Below are 18,162 nucleotides of genomic sequence, written 5' to 3'. Positions count from 1 at the left end.
ATTCTATTGTGTATATATGCCACATCTTCTGTATCCATTCATTTGTTGATGGGCATTTAGGTTGCTTCCATGTCCTGGCTATTGTAAATAGTGCTGCAATAAACATTATGGTACAAGTTTCTTTTGGGATTATGGTTTTCTTTGGGTATATGGGTATATGCCCAGTAGTGGGATTACTGGATCATATGGTAGTTCTATTTGTAGTTTTTTAAGGAACCTTCAAACTGTTTTCCATAGTGGCTGTACCAACTTACATTCCCACCAACAGTGCAGGAGAGTTCCCTTTTCTCCAGACCCCCTCTCCAACATTCGTGTAACTGTATTCTTTTACGTTTTCTAAGAATACAATTATCCATCACACACTTATAATAATAGTTGTACTTCCTCTCCCTCAAAATTCATACTTGTTCCTTTCATATAGTTGTATAAGCTGGTGTCTCCAGAACAATGTTATGTTAAAATGCTTACAATAGATTTACTTATTTCGTTTTTGTACTTAAATGGGAGTGCATTGCACATTAAGCCTCACACTAGCCCTTGTACTGATATTTACATATGGATACACACAAGTATGTACACGGAGTTTCATACTTGGGAGAATAAAATCAGGTTGGATTAAAATGAATTTGATGATTGTTTTAACTACCAAGCTGCATTTATTTCTTCATTTCTTTAATATGTTGCTCTTGAATGCTGCCTTTTAAATTGTTTGTATTTTGAAAATAACATTTTTTAAACTAAGTTATTCCTTAAAAAAAGAGGGAAATTACTATTATCTTTGGCCTGCAAAAGTTCTTTTGAGCAACCATTTTAAGAAGAGCTGATTGTTTTATAATTCATAAGGAAGAAACCATAATTTACTTTGTAGCAGTGTACTTCAATCAAGGAGAATTTACCTAAAAGGCAGTAAACAGTCCAGCAACCTTCTATGAGTACATTTCCAAGAAGTCATGCATTGTTCTCCTGTGACATTGTTCAGGCTGAAAACACTTGTATTGAGAACTGGTTTGTATCCAGCACTCTGCTGATATATTCAGACACATTAGCTCATGGAATCATCCTCCTAACATTGTTTGAAGATAGGCATCGATGCACCTTTTAAAGTTATGGGAACTAAATCTCAGAGAAGGTTCCTTGCTCTGATAGAAATGGACATAGCTGTGAATTGACACCAGATCTTCTGACTCCTAATTCAGCTCTTGCCAGGTTAAAAACAGCATACCAAGTATTGGTCAATGAGTTACTTCTTTCTTTCAACTTGCTCTGAAAGTGGCTATTATGTCAGATCAACAGATGTGTCATTCCTTCTATAAGTATTTATTGAGTACCTACTTTCTTGCACAGAGATCTCCTGGTGGACAAGGTGCTCTGTCATCCTGCATGTCTGCTCATGTGGCAAAGGAGAAGGTTTGTAGGGCTTGGGAGGGCTGATCACACCAAGCCTCAGAGGAGGAGGCCACTTGAGGAAGTAGGCAGACCTTGGATACTGGAGGATGCTTCAAAGGTTGAAGATGCAGTTGGAGGCCATGAAAAGGTGGGATACAGCAGACTGCAAAAAGTCATGCTGGACATCATGTATCAGAATATACAAATAGTGGAGGTTTTCTTCTATTATGTTTTTTAAAATGTTCTAATATTAAAAATTAGTGAGTTTGATGGTGATGACAGCAAGAAGAAAAAGGAGAGGCAAAATATAAGGAAAGGAAAGGAAGATAATTTCCAGAAGCCACACACAAATACAATTTGGAACATATAAGATATTAGGAAGTCATACATTCCATGTCTTCATCTTCAGGAAGAACTACACTCAAACTATTCCAATAAGATAAAAGATAGTGGCTATAGACTGAATTGTGTCTTCCTAAATTTCATGTGTTGAAGTCACAATTTCCAATGTGACCATAGGTGACTGGGCCTTACTGGAAGTAATGAAGATGAAATGAGGTCATAGGGGTGGGGCCCTGATCCGATAGGATTTGTGTCCTTATAAGAAGAGACAGCAGAAAGCTTTGTCTCTTCACCACATGAGGAAGCAGTGAGTAGACAGACATCTGCAAATCAGGAAGAGAGTCTCCCCAGAATGTGATCCTGCCAGAACTTAATCTGGGACTTCTAGCCTCCAGAACTGTGACAGAATAAATTAGTGTTTTTAAGCCCTCAGTCTATGGTATTTTCTTTTGGCAGCCCAAGCTAATACGAACACATTCTATTTTAGGATAGTTCCCTAAAACTTGAACTCCTCACTAATCCTTCTTAGCACCAATGGCCTTGACAGTGAAGAGAGGAAAATAAAAGAAAATGTTAGCAATGACATGAGGGCATCCTCCTAGGACTGCTTAAGAAAGTCTTTTACTCATCCCAGCACCCTGCCACCCAGAGGTGATTTTAGGCAGTGTTAGGGATAAAGATGTTTGAGAAAATAAATTGGAAAAGTTGAAGGTAAGTTTGTGTGGTGGTGCTTGTATGCACAGGAACTTACAAAGATGTGATGGTTAGGAGGTATTCCTAATCTTTACATGTAAAGTCAAGAAAGGAAATCATTTACCCCTACAAACATATAATATGTTACCCCAGGAAATGAAAGGTCATGTGAAATGAGTCAAAGGTTTAAGCCAGTGATACAATTCATTCATTTGCTCATTTGTTCTCTAACCCATACTCCTGGAGTGCTACTGGGTACCAAGCCCTATGCTCTTAGAGTCTCCATCTCCCATCATTGCTAGGTATTGAACAGCAAACATCCTTTTTGTTGATCTTGGTGTTTAAAATGGTCTTTTGGTCAGGGCTCTTTGATAAACTTCTGTCAATGACCCCCACCCCCACTTCACAAGACCTTCATTATCAGGACGAAGAGTCCAGCGGAATTTTCCCCGTTTTGGAGAAGCTCTACATGTACTTCATAACCTCGGGAAATATTTTCCTAATCAGTCGAGATGGAGAATCCCAGCTGGACATTTCTGTGCAACTGATTATTAGCTTTATTAAAACGTCCACTTACGAATCTGCCACATTTGTGCTGTTTTTCTCACAGACCAGTCATTGCACTGTGCCCATTACAAGGGCAAAAGGACCATATTTCATATTTCCTTAGCCAAATGCTGCCCTCAATGGAACCAAGAGGGAAGGACCAAGAAAAGAACACCAGTTCACAGAGGCTGTAGATCTCAGAAGCCCAGCAGCGCCTTCAAAGTTGGAAAAAAATACATTGCCATATTTATCCTCTTCCAGCCCTTCCATATCCTGGGCTATGGAGACTATCTTAAGGAGCTTGTGTCGATTTCGAAGCTTTCCTCTGGAAGCTTAGCCCTTCTTAAGCATTCTTTAATAGCTAAAGAGCAGAGCTGGATTCTGAAACTCCATCACTCAGACATTTTGTAAAACTGATGTTAAAAAGATTTAAGCTGAAATGTTGGCTCCATCATTCTTTCCTTCCTCATCTGTCACCCTGCTCAATCCCCCAACCCTCTCAGACGTTCATGCCACAGGCCCTGAAATGGGACTGATGTTAATTAATTTCAGTGCCAAGAAGTCATTTGCTGAGGTTGCCTGGAAATAAACCCCCCCCACCGACTCCTGAGGAAAATCAAGACGATGCTCCGTAGACCCACTTACTATGGCTCTACGTCGCTCTGCCCCCACAACCAATCTGCAGCCTAAAAGCTTTTAGAAACTGAATATCTGCTCTTCTTTTCCTCTCCAGGCAATCTAGGCAAAGGGGTGGGATTTTGTTTATTCCATTTGGTTAGCTTTTCACATCTCCCTTCCTCGAAATGGCTCAATGGTCAGCATAGTTTGACTTATAAGATGAAGAAGACATTTTTAGGAATATTTATCAAGAGGGTTCATTATTGAAAATTGAAAAAGAAAGCAGGAGTCATAAGAAAAGGAAAGAGAGAGAGAGAAAGAGGTATGAGGGAAAAGGAGGAGGGGATCACAAAAGATAAATCACTGGAATTTAGACATCAGAGAGAACTCTGAGGGAACCTGGTGGCCGTGCCTTCAGGGAGACGTTCATTTAAACCATTTCAATAAGAGGAGAGGGTCTTCCTGTTTCTTAAGATCCCTGGAAGAGCTGCGCTGTTCTCCAGTCCCGATCCCAAGACTGTCTCCTCATCTGTTCTCTGCCATCTGCCCTGGTCTCTGCAGGAATCTATGATAACTGGTCATTGCCTACTCTTCACTCATGTAACGGGACTTTGTTTAAAATGGATCTGATTGTCTTATGATCATGAAATAAAGTAAAAAAAAAGTATTTGGCTTCATTAATAAGCCAGTGGTAAAATAGAACCATGTCTCATGGAGGAGGAAGGAGACATTTATGGTGGGGACTGTTGGCTAGTGGGACCCTGAGGGTATCTTATTGGCTCCCCTTTGAGAAGAGCTGTCCAGAGCCTCTGGCAAGACAGAAGTTCAAAGGCTCAGAGCTCTACCAGCAAACCAATGGAGATCTTGGTGGGGAGAAACCAAGGGAAGTTGGTGTTTTGGGAGTTGTTACAAAGGAAATGAACACCCGTCCTCTGGAGAGTAGCTCAGAATAGTTGTCCAGGTGATGGGGAGAAACCCTCCATCCGTTCTGAGCCTGAAGGGAGTCAAGAGTCTTTATTTAGCTCTGAAGCACGTTAGACAGTCAGTTAACCAAAGCCCATGATTGTTATGTGTAATTAATTTCTACTTAACACATTTTTTTTAATCTAAAACTTTGAGATACACAGCTTATTAAGGTGACTTCTAAGGCAAAAGGGGAAGGTGACTAGTATACAGTAATCCTTGGAGAATGCATTTTCCTTGGGAGCTGTCTTGTCTAGGCACTTGATTCTGTCCTAAGAGAGTGCATTAACATAATTCCTTAACAGTTTGTGGAGGATTGCTATACCAGCTCTTCACCTCCGTTGCTTTTTAATAGAAACTGCTGATCATGCCACAGCAATCGGAAAAGTGTGCAGCCCAAGTCCAGCCTGAGAACATTCTTGGTACCAGTCAGTCCCAAACTTAGAATGCAGAGGACTGTGCAAAAACGCTAATTTGCTTTTTCCATCAATTACCTTTCAGTCCTAACCGTGACCACGTCGAATGAGAGTCCCGGAGTTCCCTCCTGCATCTTCCTCTTCAATTCTAACTCTCTGCAGTTTTTCTACCCCTGCCCTCTCCACCCCCAGGATCTTGCCTTCATTTCTAAGGGGGCAAATATACTTGATAGAAAGTATTCCCTTCACATACATCTTCATGACAGACCAGTGTTTCCTCGCTGATGTTTGTTGCTGTAACTTAAAAGCATTCTTACACTAAAAGGAACCTCTCTGGACTTACCAAGGCTCCTTCCTTGCTGGAGGAAGAGCAAGGGAGTAGAGGGAGGGAAAATCCAGTCCTGATGCCATTGTGATGCTTTCAGCTCTTTGCTTTCCACTGATGCTAAGTGTCATGTGTGTGTAGATGGCCAAAAAGGCTGAGATGGTATGCTTCTCTCTCCCCTAAACATTCTGAACAGGTCAGGATGACCCTTGGGCTAGGTGTTACTGGAAATCCATTTCTTCCAGCTGTGAGCGAAATCAATCTGCCCATGTTGTCATCAACTGTTCGTTGTTGGGATTTCTAAGTGTTTGTCCAGCACCGTCCTAAGAGCTGTGGGTGTCATTGTGGATTTGGGGGTGACATGGGGGTAATGTTAAGGCTACCAAAGAAATGTGACATGTAGTAGCAGATATGAAAATGGCCACATGGAAACAATAATGAAAATACAAACAAAAATGTAACTAATTTTAACATGTGTGGTGCAGGGTAAAATGGAAGTGACCTGGCAGACAGGAGAAGTGATGGAAGTGACAGAAGAAGAGATGTGGCTGGGCCTTGGAGGATGGTGGAGATCTCATAGGAGAAGGCAGGGCAGGAGGGAGACCGGGGGCAGCCACTGGGAAGTCAGGAGGCTGGAGTGAGCCTGGTCAGAGAGGCTGTGATGGGATCGAGGTCTGCGAGGATGAGGGTGGAGGAAGTTACACAGGTGGGATGGGACCACGTTTCACCTGACTCTGGAAGCCAGGCAGAGGGCAGACTATCAACTTGAGGCCTGTGTTTCTCAAATCCCAGGCTACTCATAAATATGCAGCATCTTCCTGGTAACTCAGTGTTAGGCAAATATTTGGGGTAACACATTTTTAACTCGCGTACTAAAACAAATGGGTGTTTTTTGGAGTAGAATACAAAGCTAACATGACTTTTGTAATAAAATATGTGTCTTTGAAGGCATTTTGGTTTGCGGCAGATCCCTTGCACGGCACCATCACACCCCCAGGGACTCCCTTCCTGATGGCGTGCATCACGGGTTGGTGTGAGGATTTCCTTAGGCAATAGGAAATGAAACCTTACCGCCCGAGGCTTTGCTTTGTGCCTGGAGCATCTTTGGTCCCACTCTAAGAGCTGATCTGACATCTGGACTAATAGAGCAGAGTGACTGTGTGTCCCACGAATACTGGCCGATGACAAGACGTGGTCCCTTAGTATCAAATGGTGGGACATTTGTAGGTTGCTTTGCCATCATACTCTCCACAGCCCTAGAAATAGTAATGTTACCCTGATTTACAAATGAGTGAATGATATGTGGCAGGTTCTGTAAACACGTTGAATGGGTCTTTCCGAGAAGACTCTATGTCAGGACACGGGTCCTGGCAGGCATGGAGTCCCACAGGCATATTCACCTGTGCAGCCCTTTGATCTGGAAGGTACTTCCTGCCATGGTCATCCACCAGCCTCGTGGAAGGCATGCCATCCTTCCTCACTCGGTTCTCCAGCGCCTGTCAACTGGTGCATTGCTGGACAATAATTAACGACAGCTTTCAGGTCCATACTTCTTATGAAGAATTTAACTGAAGCAAAACAGTTTAGGTGCGCAATTTCATCTTGCAGATCTCTGTCTGTCCATTTCTGTCTTTTCCTCTCCCTTTCAGGTTATTGACATCATCGTGACTTGAAATCCCCAGGACCACCTGCTTTTATTTAGCAGGGTATTTTAAATAATAAAATACTGTCTTCAAACCTCAGGAAGCCCTATCTATTTTAATACCAACTTTCTGAAGACTCATTAGTAATTAATGAAATCATTAAGAATGGTTCAGAGTAACTGACACCTTCCTGGCAAGCACAGTCCCCTCTTGTACTTAGTGGAAATGTCACTGGCTCCACAGGTTTGATTTGGGGGGTGGAGTGGGTGGGTGGAGGGGACAGGAATCAGATTACATAAAGTTTCACAACAGCCATCAGCCAGAACGGAAAGCTGTGAGTATGTTCCTCCAAGTTTCTCTGCTGTGCCTTCATCCATCCAGTGCTGGTTTTCAGAAAGCTTGTTAATATCATGTTTTCAAGACATTCTCCTGCAGCTCAACTCAATTAGCAAAGATGCAGGGTTGAAAGTCACCCTCTCTTTTTTTTGTTGTTTTCTTTTCTGCTGTTTTCACACATTTCCTTTTTTCTTGGCATTGCCTAGATTTATTCTCCTCTTCTCCCTTTTAGGAACAGAATTGGGCATAAATAAATGATAACTGAGAAAATGGTATAAGTAGGAGAGTAAACACGGGGTTTTTCTAGCCTCCCACTGCGGGTCAGGGTAATTTGTTGCATCAAGTGGTTACCCACAAGAAGGACGGGAGTGCCAACGGCTGCTTTTTAATTTGTGTTTTAATAAAGCAACCCACAGTCTTCCCTTAATTGCTGAAAATGGAACGTGAACCCCCTCCAAAACCTTTCAGGCCACTAATGCACTGAAATTGTTAAATCGAAATGGACTACTTGCGCCAGGGCACGGCCCACAAAATGGAATTTGGTACATTTCATACCCCAATGCATTTAAATGGTATGGAGCTGATATTTAATACAAATGCAAGCACCAGTGGAATCTGCATACTTAATCTGCATTCTCCAACTCTCAGAATTAAGCAGTTGATCTATGGGACACAAAGGGATCATCCTTCTCTCAAAGAGAATATTTTATGACCAGGCAGTTTAAAAGGCACTGACATAAACAACTGTTTGCAGCACTCTCTCTCTCTCTCTCTCTCTTTCTCTCTCTCATCTTCAAAAGGCAAAAAGTACATGTAAGGACTTGCTGTTTTAGACAAAGCATTTTAGAAAATCACTTGAAATGCTTTCCGTTTCCTTTGAGGATGACTGAACCTTTGATAGGTGCTCAAGAGAGTTCTTATAATTTAGTTTATTCCTCTTATTTTTTTACGGGGTTGGGGGAGAGGGATTGCAAGAAGGCACAGAGCTGAAGCCTGCTTTCTCTTGGAAGTGGAAATCTTGTGGCTTAAATCATAAAAGTATTATTTATGGTTTGTACTCCATGACTGAACATGCCAGATTTTCTGGGACAGGGTCAATTTCAAATGAACAGCTAAAGTTTAATTTCATCCTTGTGCCTTCGTCAGAATTTCACCTAGACAAAGGAAGGAAGTAGAAAACAAATACTTTGCTACATCCTCTGTCCTAGTTTTTGATTCCTAATAGGCGGTCACTCTGCTTTTAGCCATGTGATATTTGGAAAGCCATTATGGAAATGACTTAATTTTTTGAGGTATATGCCTCATAAATAAAATGTGCATCCCTCATCTTCTCTTTTCCTCCCAGCGCTTGAGGGAGAAAAGAGACACGGAGTGAAGAGCTGCCTCATTTTGCAGAGAGAACAGGGGCACTGAGAGCTTGGAGGGATGGCTGTAGCTGTCACAGTGTTTAACTCTGAATTTTCACCTCCTGGAATCCAGGATGGGCCTCTTCTCTACCCCACCCAGCTGGATGGGAGGTCACAGTGGGAAAATGATTCCAGGTGGCTCAGAGGCACACTCTACGTTTTGAATTGGGTTTTACCAGTCAGCCCACTTATTGAGTGCTAGGTGCTGTCAGTGGAGTTATAAAGATATACGTGATGCCGGCTCTGCCCCTACAGAGCTTGCGATGTATTTAGGGAAGCCAGGCATATCCCCATGAAGCAGAAGCTCACTGAACAAGGCAGGGGGAACATGCTATTTGGCTCCAAGGATCCAGATGGTGATAAAGATTGCAGTTGTTCGCGGCTACGGTGGAGGGGTGGTGGTGAACTGGAACGATAGCCTGGACTCAAAGACGTGCGGACCCCAGCAGGAGAAAGGTGAAAGGCTGCTTTTAACTAATCTGAAATTTGATATTCCAAGAGCTTCCTTTAAAAGACCCTTTAACAATTCTCTTAAAAAAATTCAGCTATCAAATGATGTCCGCTGTCAAATGATGTCCTTTCCATACAGTGAAAAAAATACACTAAGGGAGAAAAAATGGGCAAGACTCCGGCTTTATGATTCCTTGTTGAATGAGGAAAAGCATTTGGGCTGTTCTTGCCTCTTGATGAGTTCCTTCTCTTCTCCTCCCTTGCTTTGGCTGGTGAGGTGAGTCTAAGGAATTGTGACGCCACGTGAAAACAAGCAAAAGTCAGGGTCCACGCAGAATACTAGCTTGCAGAATGCCTGTCTCTCTGGACCTCCCGGCGAGGCCAGCGAGGAATTCCAGACTTTCGCTGACTTTAAAAATCAGCTCTCCTGAGGCTGAATGAGGTGCAAAGGGAATCTGTCTTCTCAGGTTGGGGGCTGAGGTGGACCACGAGGGAAAGAACGGGTGGATAAATCCAGTGAAGATGCATAATCTGTCCTCCTAAATAATCTAAAATGACCTTCACGTGCCCTCCAGGGTGGCCCCGGGAAATACATCGCTAGATTCCTTCAGCCCTTACCTTGCTCTGCTTCCCAGAGCCTGTGTTAACACAGGCAGAAACCCCACTGTCATTTTTCTCTCTGCCCTCAGGAACATTCACCAGTTTTGGGAAAAATAAGGCCAGAAAATTGTTGCTATGGGCTGTGTTTTGTGGAAGTTAAAATGCTGGTGCAAGAATCTGATTGCTTGATAGCTCTCTCTCTCTCTCTCTCCCCATCTCTCTCTTTCTCTCTCACCCCCCACCCCTTCTCGGCTCTCCCTCTCCCCCACCCCCCACTTTTTCTACTCTCCCCTCCTCCCTCCGCTGGACTCCCAGGGCTGCCCCCACACCGGGCTGGATGGGAGCCTTACAGGTTGTCAATGAAACCTGGAATTATTTCCTTTGATGGCTCAGATAATAGTAGGAGCCAAAGCAATGAGTGAGGTCGTCTGAAACCAATGCAGTCCTGCCCGGGACCCAGGAGCCAATCGCAGGAGCAGAGGGCGGGGCGTCGGCGCCAGCAGATAATTGCTAAGTGCATCGCTAGCACAGTGGGTCCGAGCTGCCGAAAGGTCTGGTCGCAGAGACAGGAACGCGTAATCCTCAGCGTGCACCATCCCGACAGCATCCCTCCACGGCTCGGCAGGGCAGCGAGCCTTTGGGCACCGGCCCCTCTGCTGCGCGGAAAAGGTACTCCTGCTGCGTCCCGGGGGCGGGCTGCGCCTGCTCTTCCGTCCTCAGTGGCTTGCAGTTTAGCCTCTGTAGAGGGGTTGCAGAAAAGTTTGGGGAGGAAATGTGACAAAGGAGGGAAATCACCGCCTTTTGTTGGGAGGAAAACAAGCTGACGATTTGGGAAACTTCTGCGCTGTCTAGAACTGGATGTGTTTACTACTCTCTCAATTAGTAGCGCTCAGGTCTGTGGAAATAGGTCTGGTCTTGGGCTGGGGTGCCAACGGGGTCGGGACGTAGATTTGGGTTTTTTGGGTGAAGGCAGTTGGACCCTGGTGTGCTGATTCCAGGCGGACCCATTGCTGGGAGGCTGATTCTGGGAAGCGCGGTGAGTTGGTTGGGTTTTCCCCTGTGGGGTCTGCCCCCTTGACTTTCCCTTGACTTGCTGTCCCCCAACTCACATGACCTTCAGCTTGAGTCCCTCCTCAAACTTCTGTCTCCTTCCTCCCTCCTCCCCCTTGCCCACTCTGTCTCTGCTCACATAATTTGGTGGAAGGAGACATTTCCTGGGGTGTGGGCGACTGTCCTGTTTGACCTGCTGGGTGTCTGTGTGTCATACAACTTGGTGAGAAACCAATAGAACAGTTTGCAGAGCAAAAGACATCACTCCATTGATTAGCTCCCGAAAACTCTGGAAGACTGTCCGGGCTTGGTGTGTACTGAAGTAGAGGGGGTGGAGTGAAATTGTATCCCGTGTGAAGGTTACATCCTTACCAGGGACGGGCCATGCGGGGCTATGCGAGCCCGTGGCTCTGGGCGGGGGAGGCTGGTAGGTGGGGCTGGCTCTGGTTAGGTGCGCAGGTGCTCCTGTAACTGAGGGGTGGCCGATGCCACCATCCCCGCTGCCTGTGATGACTGCTCTTCGAGTCAAAGGCTGGCCACGGCCGGAGGCTGGTCCAGCCTCGTAGCATCCTTGTTCATTTCTGAAAAGTGGGACCACAAGGGCCCTGCTTGCCCTGAGTCTCACTTGTGGTCCTGGGGAGAAGTCTTTCTCCCCAGGTTCTGCCAACCAGGGGGTGTTAGGTCAGTGGGCCTCCTTGGAAGCAGGGTCCCCACGGGAGAAGGTGATGTGCTTGGTTTTAAGTTTCCTTCCTGCTTTGGTGCCGGCAGCGCCTATTTGAATGTTCTACAGCACTTTCCCAGGTGTGTCCTCGACCTGCTGGGTCCTCAGAAGCTGCCGGTCCGGGACTGATCTTTCACATGCCTGAGGCCCTCTGACGTCTAGTGTAGACCTGAAGCTGGGAAGTTCGATTCCCGGTCCTGGCAGGATGAGGATGCTCCGGGAGGACTCCTCCAGGGCGCCTGGTTCCCAGGACACCCTTCCCACCGAGGTGCGGATGCCTCCATTCTCCGGCTCCACACATCACATTCCCTCTTTAATTCTTGTTTTCTTCAACCTCCACAAGGGCTTCTCCTCCACCTCCTTTACACAGCTATTTCGGGTGGGAGATGTTATTGCTGAAGCTCTACTCACAATGCTTAAAAAAACCCCAGCTGCTTGACTTTTTTTTTCCTTGGTCAGGATACAGTCAGCTTTCTCCTCTGCACATGTTGCCTGGCAGTAAACAAAACAAGCTTGCAACCCTGCAAAGGAGAATGCCTTTGTGTTTGGGAGCCTGGAGTGGAGGCTGAACTTTCATTGGCTGTCGGGGCATCTTTGGCCCGAGACCTTCTCCTCTGTGGTCTGTCTGGGGCAGGTGACCCCCAGAGAGCCCATGAGAGGCGACATCTAGCAGGTGGGGGATTTTGAAAGGGGACCCCCTTGGTTTGCATGAAGACAGTAATAACACGAGGGCGAGCTTTGGAGTCGGAGGGTTGTCTAGAACAAGGGACAGGTAGCAAAATTGAGGGTCCCTTCCGCTGACGTTGATCTGCTAGATTTCTGTCGTGATAGAGGACGTTCAGAGTAAGGCTTTGAAACCGGCTCTCCGGAGTGGTGACTCACGCGGAGGGAGAAGGCAGGGTGGGGGAAGGAGCAGAGGGAGCTGCAAATGCAAGTGGGACACACCGGCAGCGCTAGCTTTCCCGCCCTCCTCCCCCTCCTCCTCCTCCTTCGTCTTCCTTGTAGTTCCCTATTTGGAACAAAGATCATTAAAATAACAACTTTAGGCTAAAAAAAGCATAATGGGAGCTGAAGAATAATTGACGAGACGCGAAACACCATCCTTGCCACTTCACCTTGGACGGGGCGTGAAACGCAGGATCCAGCCCCTGCAGGATCCAGTTTGGAGAATTTCATCGCTGGCTGGTGTTGGGCTGATGGGTTCATGGTAAAGCCAGGCGCCTGTTTGCGTCTGAAGGGACTGAGTAGTGTTCAGGAAATTAAATTTGTCACTTGTCATTTCATCAAACGTGGTAGCTTGGGCCTGGACCCCGGATAAGCGCCATCCATAGGTCTCTTTCCAACTGGCCAACCAGGACTTCTCTCCTTTAACCGCTGGGCTGTGAAGGGGTCACCTCTTTCCGCTTTCACAAGCCTCGGGTGATTTACCTGGCCAAAGTCCCTTCCTTACTTTTCTGCACCTCTTTCCCGTTCTTCCTCTCCTCATCAACACATCAGTAAGTCATCTGCTTGCAAACCTGCTTTGATCTTGTCATTTGGTGCCAGTCGTGCCCTTAATGAAAACTGTCCCTTGAAATAGGAGAGAAAACATATTAAAATTTTGATCAGATGAGTCTTTGAGTCTTCGATCTTAAAATTGAATGTTGCAATTTTGGGGAAGTCAGATCCTCACATTTCTTGTGTTAGATGAAATGTCTTCTTTTTCTCTGGTCGATGCATGAACTCCTGGTTATACTGGGGTCAGGGGGGTGTCTGGAGGGCGGAAATAGTCTGCAGCAGCCTCTGAAAGGTGGAGAGGTTGGAGTGTGATGCTTCTGTTTATTTATGATACAGTGAAGGCTGTTTTGAAATCTAGGCTCTGAAATGTATTCACTCTACTCTGTTATTTTCCCTCTTCAGTCTTCACTTAGGATCATTTTGTAGCCCAAATTATTAGCAAATCATTCACCTGGCTCCCTTTTCCTTACAGTCACGTGGCCCCCTCCTCCCTCCCCACTTGGGAGCGATTCGCACTGAATCGGGGACCTGAACCACCTTCTAAAGATACGTGCCTGTCTTTTCTTCCTTCCCTTCTGGTTCTTCCTTGCTGTCACTTAAGGGCACCCTAGAGGTGAGATTTAATATTAGATAGCATGCTTATTTTATGTCTGAAACAGTGAGCAGGGGAGTCAGGAATTCTGGAATGCACCTGGGGTCAGCCCTGGGGGAGCAACTGTGTTCAGTTCTAGACCTCACCAGGCACCTGGGGCGGTGCATCTGCCCTGTGTGAGGCCGGCGGGCTCAGACCTGCTAGATGCAAGGGGATGCCCCCCAGGCACAGCCCCCACCCCTCGCTGTGCTGAGCCCGACCACCCCCAACCTCCACACCCAGGACTGACCTTGGAAACCAGCATGGGGTTGGTGTTTATTTGTCAATTTCCCCATTCTTTGTGTTTTGTTCTCTTCTCACCCCTAAACGTCTCTATCAAGAGTTAGGATCATACCCACTTATTCCTACTAAAGTGTGAACAGTTAACAGTGTTGCCACTTTCGCAGGTGTTTGAGTTCTTACTGGGATTCAAAATGGATATTTCTGTTAGTGGAACTGGGGAGATGAGTTTGGATCGAGAGTCTATGCAGTTGTGGCTCTTTGCTTTTCCATTAAGGCTCGTTCTGCTGTTCCCGTGTCGAGGACACACTGCAGTCACCTAGGGCATTGTGCTGGCAGGATTTGGGGTCTAGCAGCTGAAGCTTTATCTCTCAGATTTGACCTTGGGTGCTGCATCTATTTGCCTTTCCTGACCTTCACGTAAAACCTGGGGCTTGGACTGTGTTCTCATCTATCCTTTTCTGCTCCGACCTTCTCTCTGGATTTTGCCACCCGAGTCCTAAATTCAGCTGGGGATGTAACAGCTCCAGAAGGACTCGGGTTTACGGAGCTGCGCTGATGTGGTCCACAGCGCTCAGCAATGCTTCCAGAGCCGGAATCCCATGCAGGCAGGTTGGAAGGAATGGTGGATGTTCTACCAGAAGGAAAACAGGCTGAGGGGTGATGTAATAACTGATTTTGGTTTAGGAGGGGATGTTATATGGAGGATGGCGACCAGCTGTTCTCCATCTCCAGTAAGGACTGAACGAGAGAAAATAGACCGAAATTGCAGCAGATGGACTTAGATTAGGTATGAGGAAGAATTTTCCATCAGCAAGAGTTGTTAAAAAGGGAAGGTTTGGAGCCTCCGTGATGATCTTTAGGAAGTGGATGAGCAGGAGATCCAGCTGGAGGAGGAGGCGGGGGCTGTGAGGAGGCGACCGGCAGGGGCCAGCTAGTCCAGGGATCCTGGCCTGTTCCTAAGGAGGGTCCTTGTTTATTTCTCCGAGACCTCACCTGTGCTCCGGGGCATCAAAGAGACTGAGAGTCAGCGTCTGAGGGAAGGAGGCGGCTAACCGTGCTACCCTCCTGCCACAGCCTGAGGGGGCAGACCCTGTCTGTGGCTTGAGGACCTCCCCTCAAGTCTCACCTTTCATTTCCAGACGTGGTGAACGAGGCCCACAGAGGTGACAGGCTGTGGCATTATCACACGGTGACCCAACGTCAGAGCCGGGACCGGAATCAAGGTCCTCCATCTCAAGTCGGTGTTATTTGCTTTGTAGCTCATTTTTTTCTTGTTTACAAATTGAAGGACCGCTTCCTTTTTTCTGGGCTGTTGTCTCTCTGTCCAAGTGGCAGAGACAGGGAGCCCTGCAGTTAGCAGCGATCATTGTGTGCCCGTTACTGACACTGTGAAACAAACTCCAGCTTCCCTGGTTGACATGACAGATGCTGTGGTCCCCGTCATTGGATGGGAAGGGGCTTCTGCAAAGCCAGGGCTGGCAGGATGCATGCCAGACCCAGGGGAGGAAAGGAGGGGTTGGGGTAGAACTGCGGGGACCAGGAAGAAAGGGAGGGAAAAAAAAGTATAATTTAATCTGCATCTTAGAAAGGCAAGAGCCTTTAGATGACTAGTTCCAACTCCTCATCGGACAAATGAAATAAAAGAGGTCCACAGCATGCATGGGCTCTGGACAAGACACTTCACCAGTTACCTTTCCCCAACAAAACAGAATTCTGAATTTCACTTGTTTTCTCATTTCTAAGAGAAGCTTCTACAACGTGGAGCTGAAATTCTACCTTCCTTCTGACCAGTCTTGATTCATTTCTGGGCAGACACACTTCCTGGGCTCTTAGAGGCCCAGGGCAGGGTGCACACTTCTGCAGAGGGGGCTGTCTTAGGGCCAAGAGGCTGGCTCTCCGGCGGGCTGGGGATGCGAACAGAGGGATGCTGTCCCGCGGGCAGCCTGGGGATGAACACAGGGGCTGGCCCTCTAGAGAGCCAGGCAAAGGGTGGGGACAGCTTTGCCTTATAATCGTTTGAGCCATGTAGGGAGATGAATTGGTGAAATGAGTGCCACCCAATAAATACACAATCAGGGAGCATGTGTGTAACTGGGAAAAAGGGAGAAAACACCGAGGTTTGTGCTGGGCTAGCTAGGGGTGAGTGCCCGGCTGGGAGGACCCAACCCTTGCATGCCCACGGCCTGCAGTTGTGTCTCTGGGCTGATGAAGGCCTCCTGAGCACTGAGGCAGGCACGGAAAGTGGGAAGGTCTGCCAGAAACAAGGTGGGGGTGACTTTTCTGTGGGAACCTGAATGGAAGGACTGTCAGCCCCCCAGAGGCAGCCAAGCGGGACGTCTGTCCGGGAACTGCCGGGAGAGAAGATGCAGAGAGGACACGCTGGGTGCCAGGATGTGAGATAGGCTTGAAGGATGGAGACAGCTCGGGAAGATGAGGGAGAGAGAGGAGGGGCGGGTAGCAAGGGGAGGGACAGGAAACCCAGCAGCTGCGGAGTTGTCCACAGAAAGAGAGGGAGCCCGTGACCCATGAAACCTGGAGATACACCAGTCCCAGCCCAGGGTGGTCTCATCCCAGCCCTGCTCTCACCATGTCCTTTTTATTCAGGACATTCAGCTGACTTCTCACTTCTGCCCTCAGTGTGGGTGCCGTGCGCTGCGCAGATGCAAGGTGGCATAGAAAGCGTGGCAGTAGGGTGGCAGTAGCCCGGATTCAGGCTGCCCTGGGTGCCCTTACTTGGCATGGTCAGAGGAGGCCTCCTGTAGAGAGGATCACAGGTGGGGGTGGGGTGGGGAGGTGGCGAGGTTGAGAAATAAACCGGATGCCCCCAGATGGCTGGAGGAGGCCAGGCAGCCACAGGTCAAGACCCAGAAGCATGAAGCAGTGAGGGGCCAGTGCCCTGTCGGTAACACTTTGTGTGGCTCCTCTGAGCCCATGAGGGATGTTTTGGGGGTGTGGGAGGAGGGGATATGGGTGCTCCCAGATAGGGAGGGACCAGCTGGCCAAACTCGGGGGCGGAAGGGCTTTAGTCGGGAATAGACAGTCATATTTGCATTTAGGGAAACTGAGATGGAAGTGGGGAGTGGGGGTGGGGTTTGGAGGGGTGAGCGTGGGATGCAGAGGCCAGTTCCGAAGCCATTTGCTGCCTTGGCGGGGGTGGGGGTGGGGGTGGGAGTGGGGGTGGGGGGCAGTGGGGTGGCGGTAAGGATGAGGGCCTGGAGGAAGAAGTCTAAGAAGACGAGGGATGGCCTCAAAGGGTGATTCTCTGCCTTCGTGAGTTACAGTAGATCAGGCAAGAATGAAGAGGAATTATTCATCCCCGGAGAAGAGGCTGACAGGTGAGAGGGAAGGTCGCACTATTAGAGGAAAGAGAGAGGGGTGCCCCCCACTGAAGACGGGATGAGAGCAAATGGGTTTAAACAACAGGGAGAAGGGTATAAGCTAGACATTAGCATTAGTGCCTTAATGGAGGGGATGGTGAAACACGGGGGCAGAGTCATCAAAGACAGCTGCGGACTAATTCTCTTCTCCCCAGAGTATTAACCAGTCAGCCTGTCCCCTGAGAGAAGAGTGGGCAGAGGATGTGGACAGATGGTTCAAACACAAAGAAAGAGGAATGTCCAGAAAACTATGCAAAAGTGTCCGACCTCACTCATCACTAGAATAGCAAATTAAAAACAAGCTATTATTACCCACCTAGCAGATGACCCAAAAGGAAGACGGGTATCGGTGCTGTTAAGAATGTTGGCAAATGGATGTTTTCAGATTTAGCTGGTGGGAAGATAATTTGCAAACATAAGAGACATGTCTTAAAAATATACCCTTTGAACCAGTTAGCCATTCCTCTTCTAGGAATTTATCCTAAGGAAATCATCAGAGCTGTGCACAGTAGTTCTAATCAAGGATATTCCTTTCAGCGTTTTTCATTATCAAAAATACATTGTATGGGGGGATTAGTTACATCTAATACGGTACATCCACAAAATGGAAATCGAGGAAGCTGTTAAAGTGACACTGGATAATATATAAGGATATGGGAAAATGCTAACCATATATATTAAATAAATAAAGGTTAAAAAGCAGATAGAATGTAAAAGTAATTTTGTAAAAAATAAAGATGTACATAGTCAAGAAAAAATAGAATGGATTACAAACATATCGAACTGATAACAGTGGTTCTCTTTGGGTTTTAGGAGGCACTATTTTTTTGTTCAACTTTTCTATTTCACAAATTTCCTGCAGTAAATGTGATATTTTACAAATCATAAAAACGTGCTAAGTCCGTTCCTCAAACCATGA

General features: G+C 46.9%; 1 protein-coding gene across 1 annotated transcript in view; it reads left to right on the top strand.

Annotated features, from left to right (window-relative positions):
* The first annotated feature begins 10,273 nt into the window (after nucleotides 1–10,273).
* ZMAT4 (zinc finger matrin-type 4) overlaps nucleotides 10,274–18,162 on the top strand; it is a 356,647-nt gene continuing 348,758 nt past the window's right edge. The window contains exon 1 of the mRNA XM_057697356.1: nucleotides 10,274–10,393. The gene's annotated coding sequence lies outside the window, so the exon portion shown is untranslated. The remainder of the gene's footprint in view (nucleotides 10,394–18,162) is intronic.

Source organism: Hippopotamus amphibius, chromosome 10, assembly GCF_030028045.1.
Source record: "Hippopotamus amphibius kiboko isolate mHipAmp2 chromosome 10, mHipAmp2.hap2, whole genome shotgun sequence".
NCBI classification, from domain to species: Eukaryota; Metazoa; Chordata; class Mammalia; order Artiodactyla; family Hippopotamidae; genus Hippopotamus; species Hippopotamus amphibius.
This window is presented reverse-complemented; position numbering and strand designations above follow the sequence as displayed.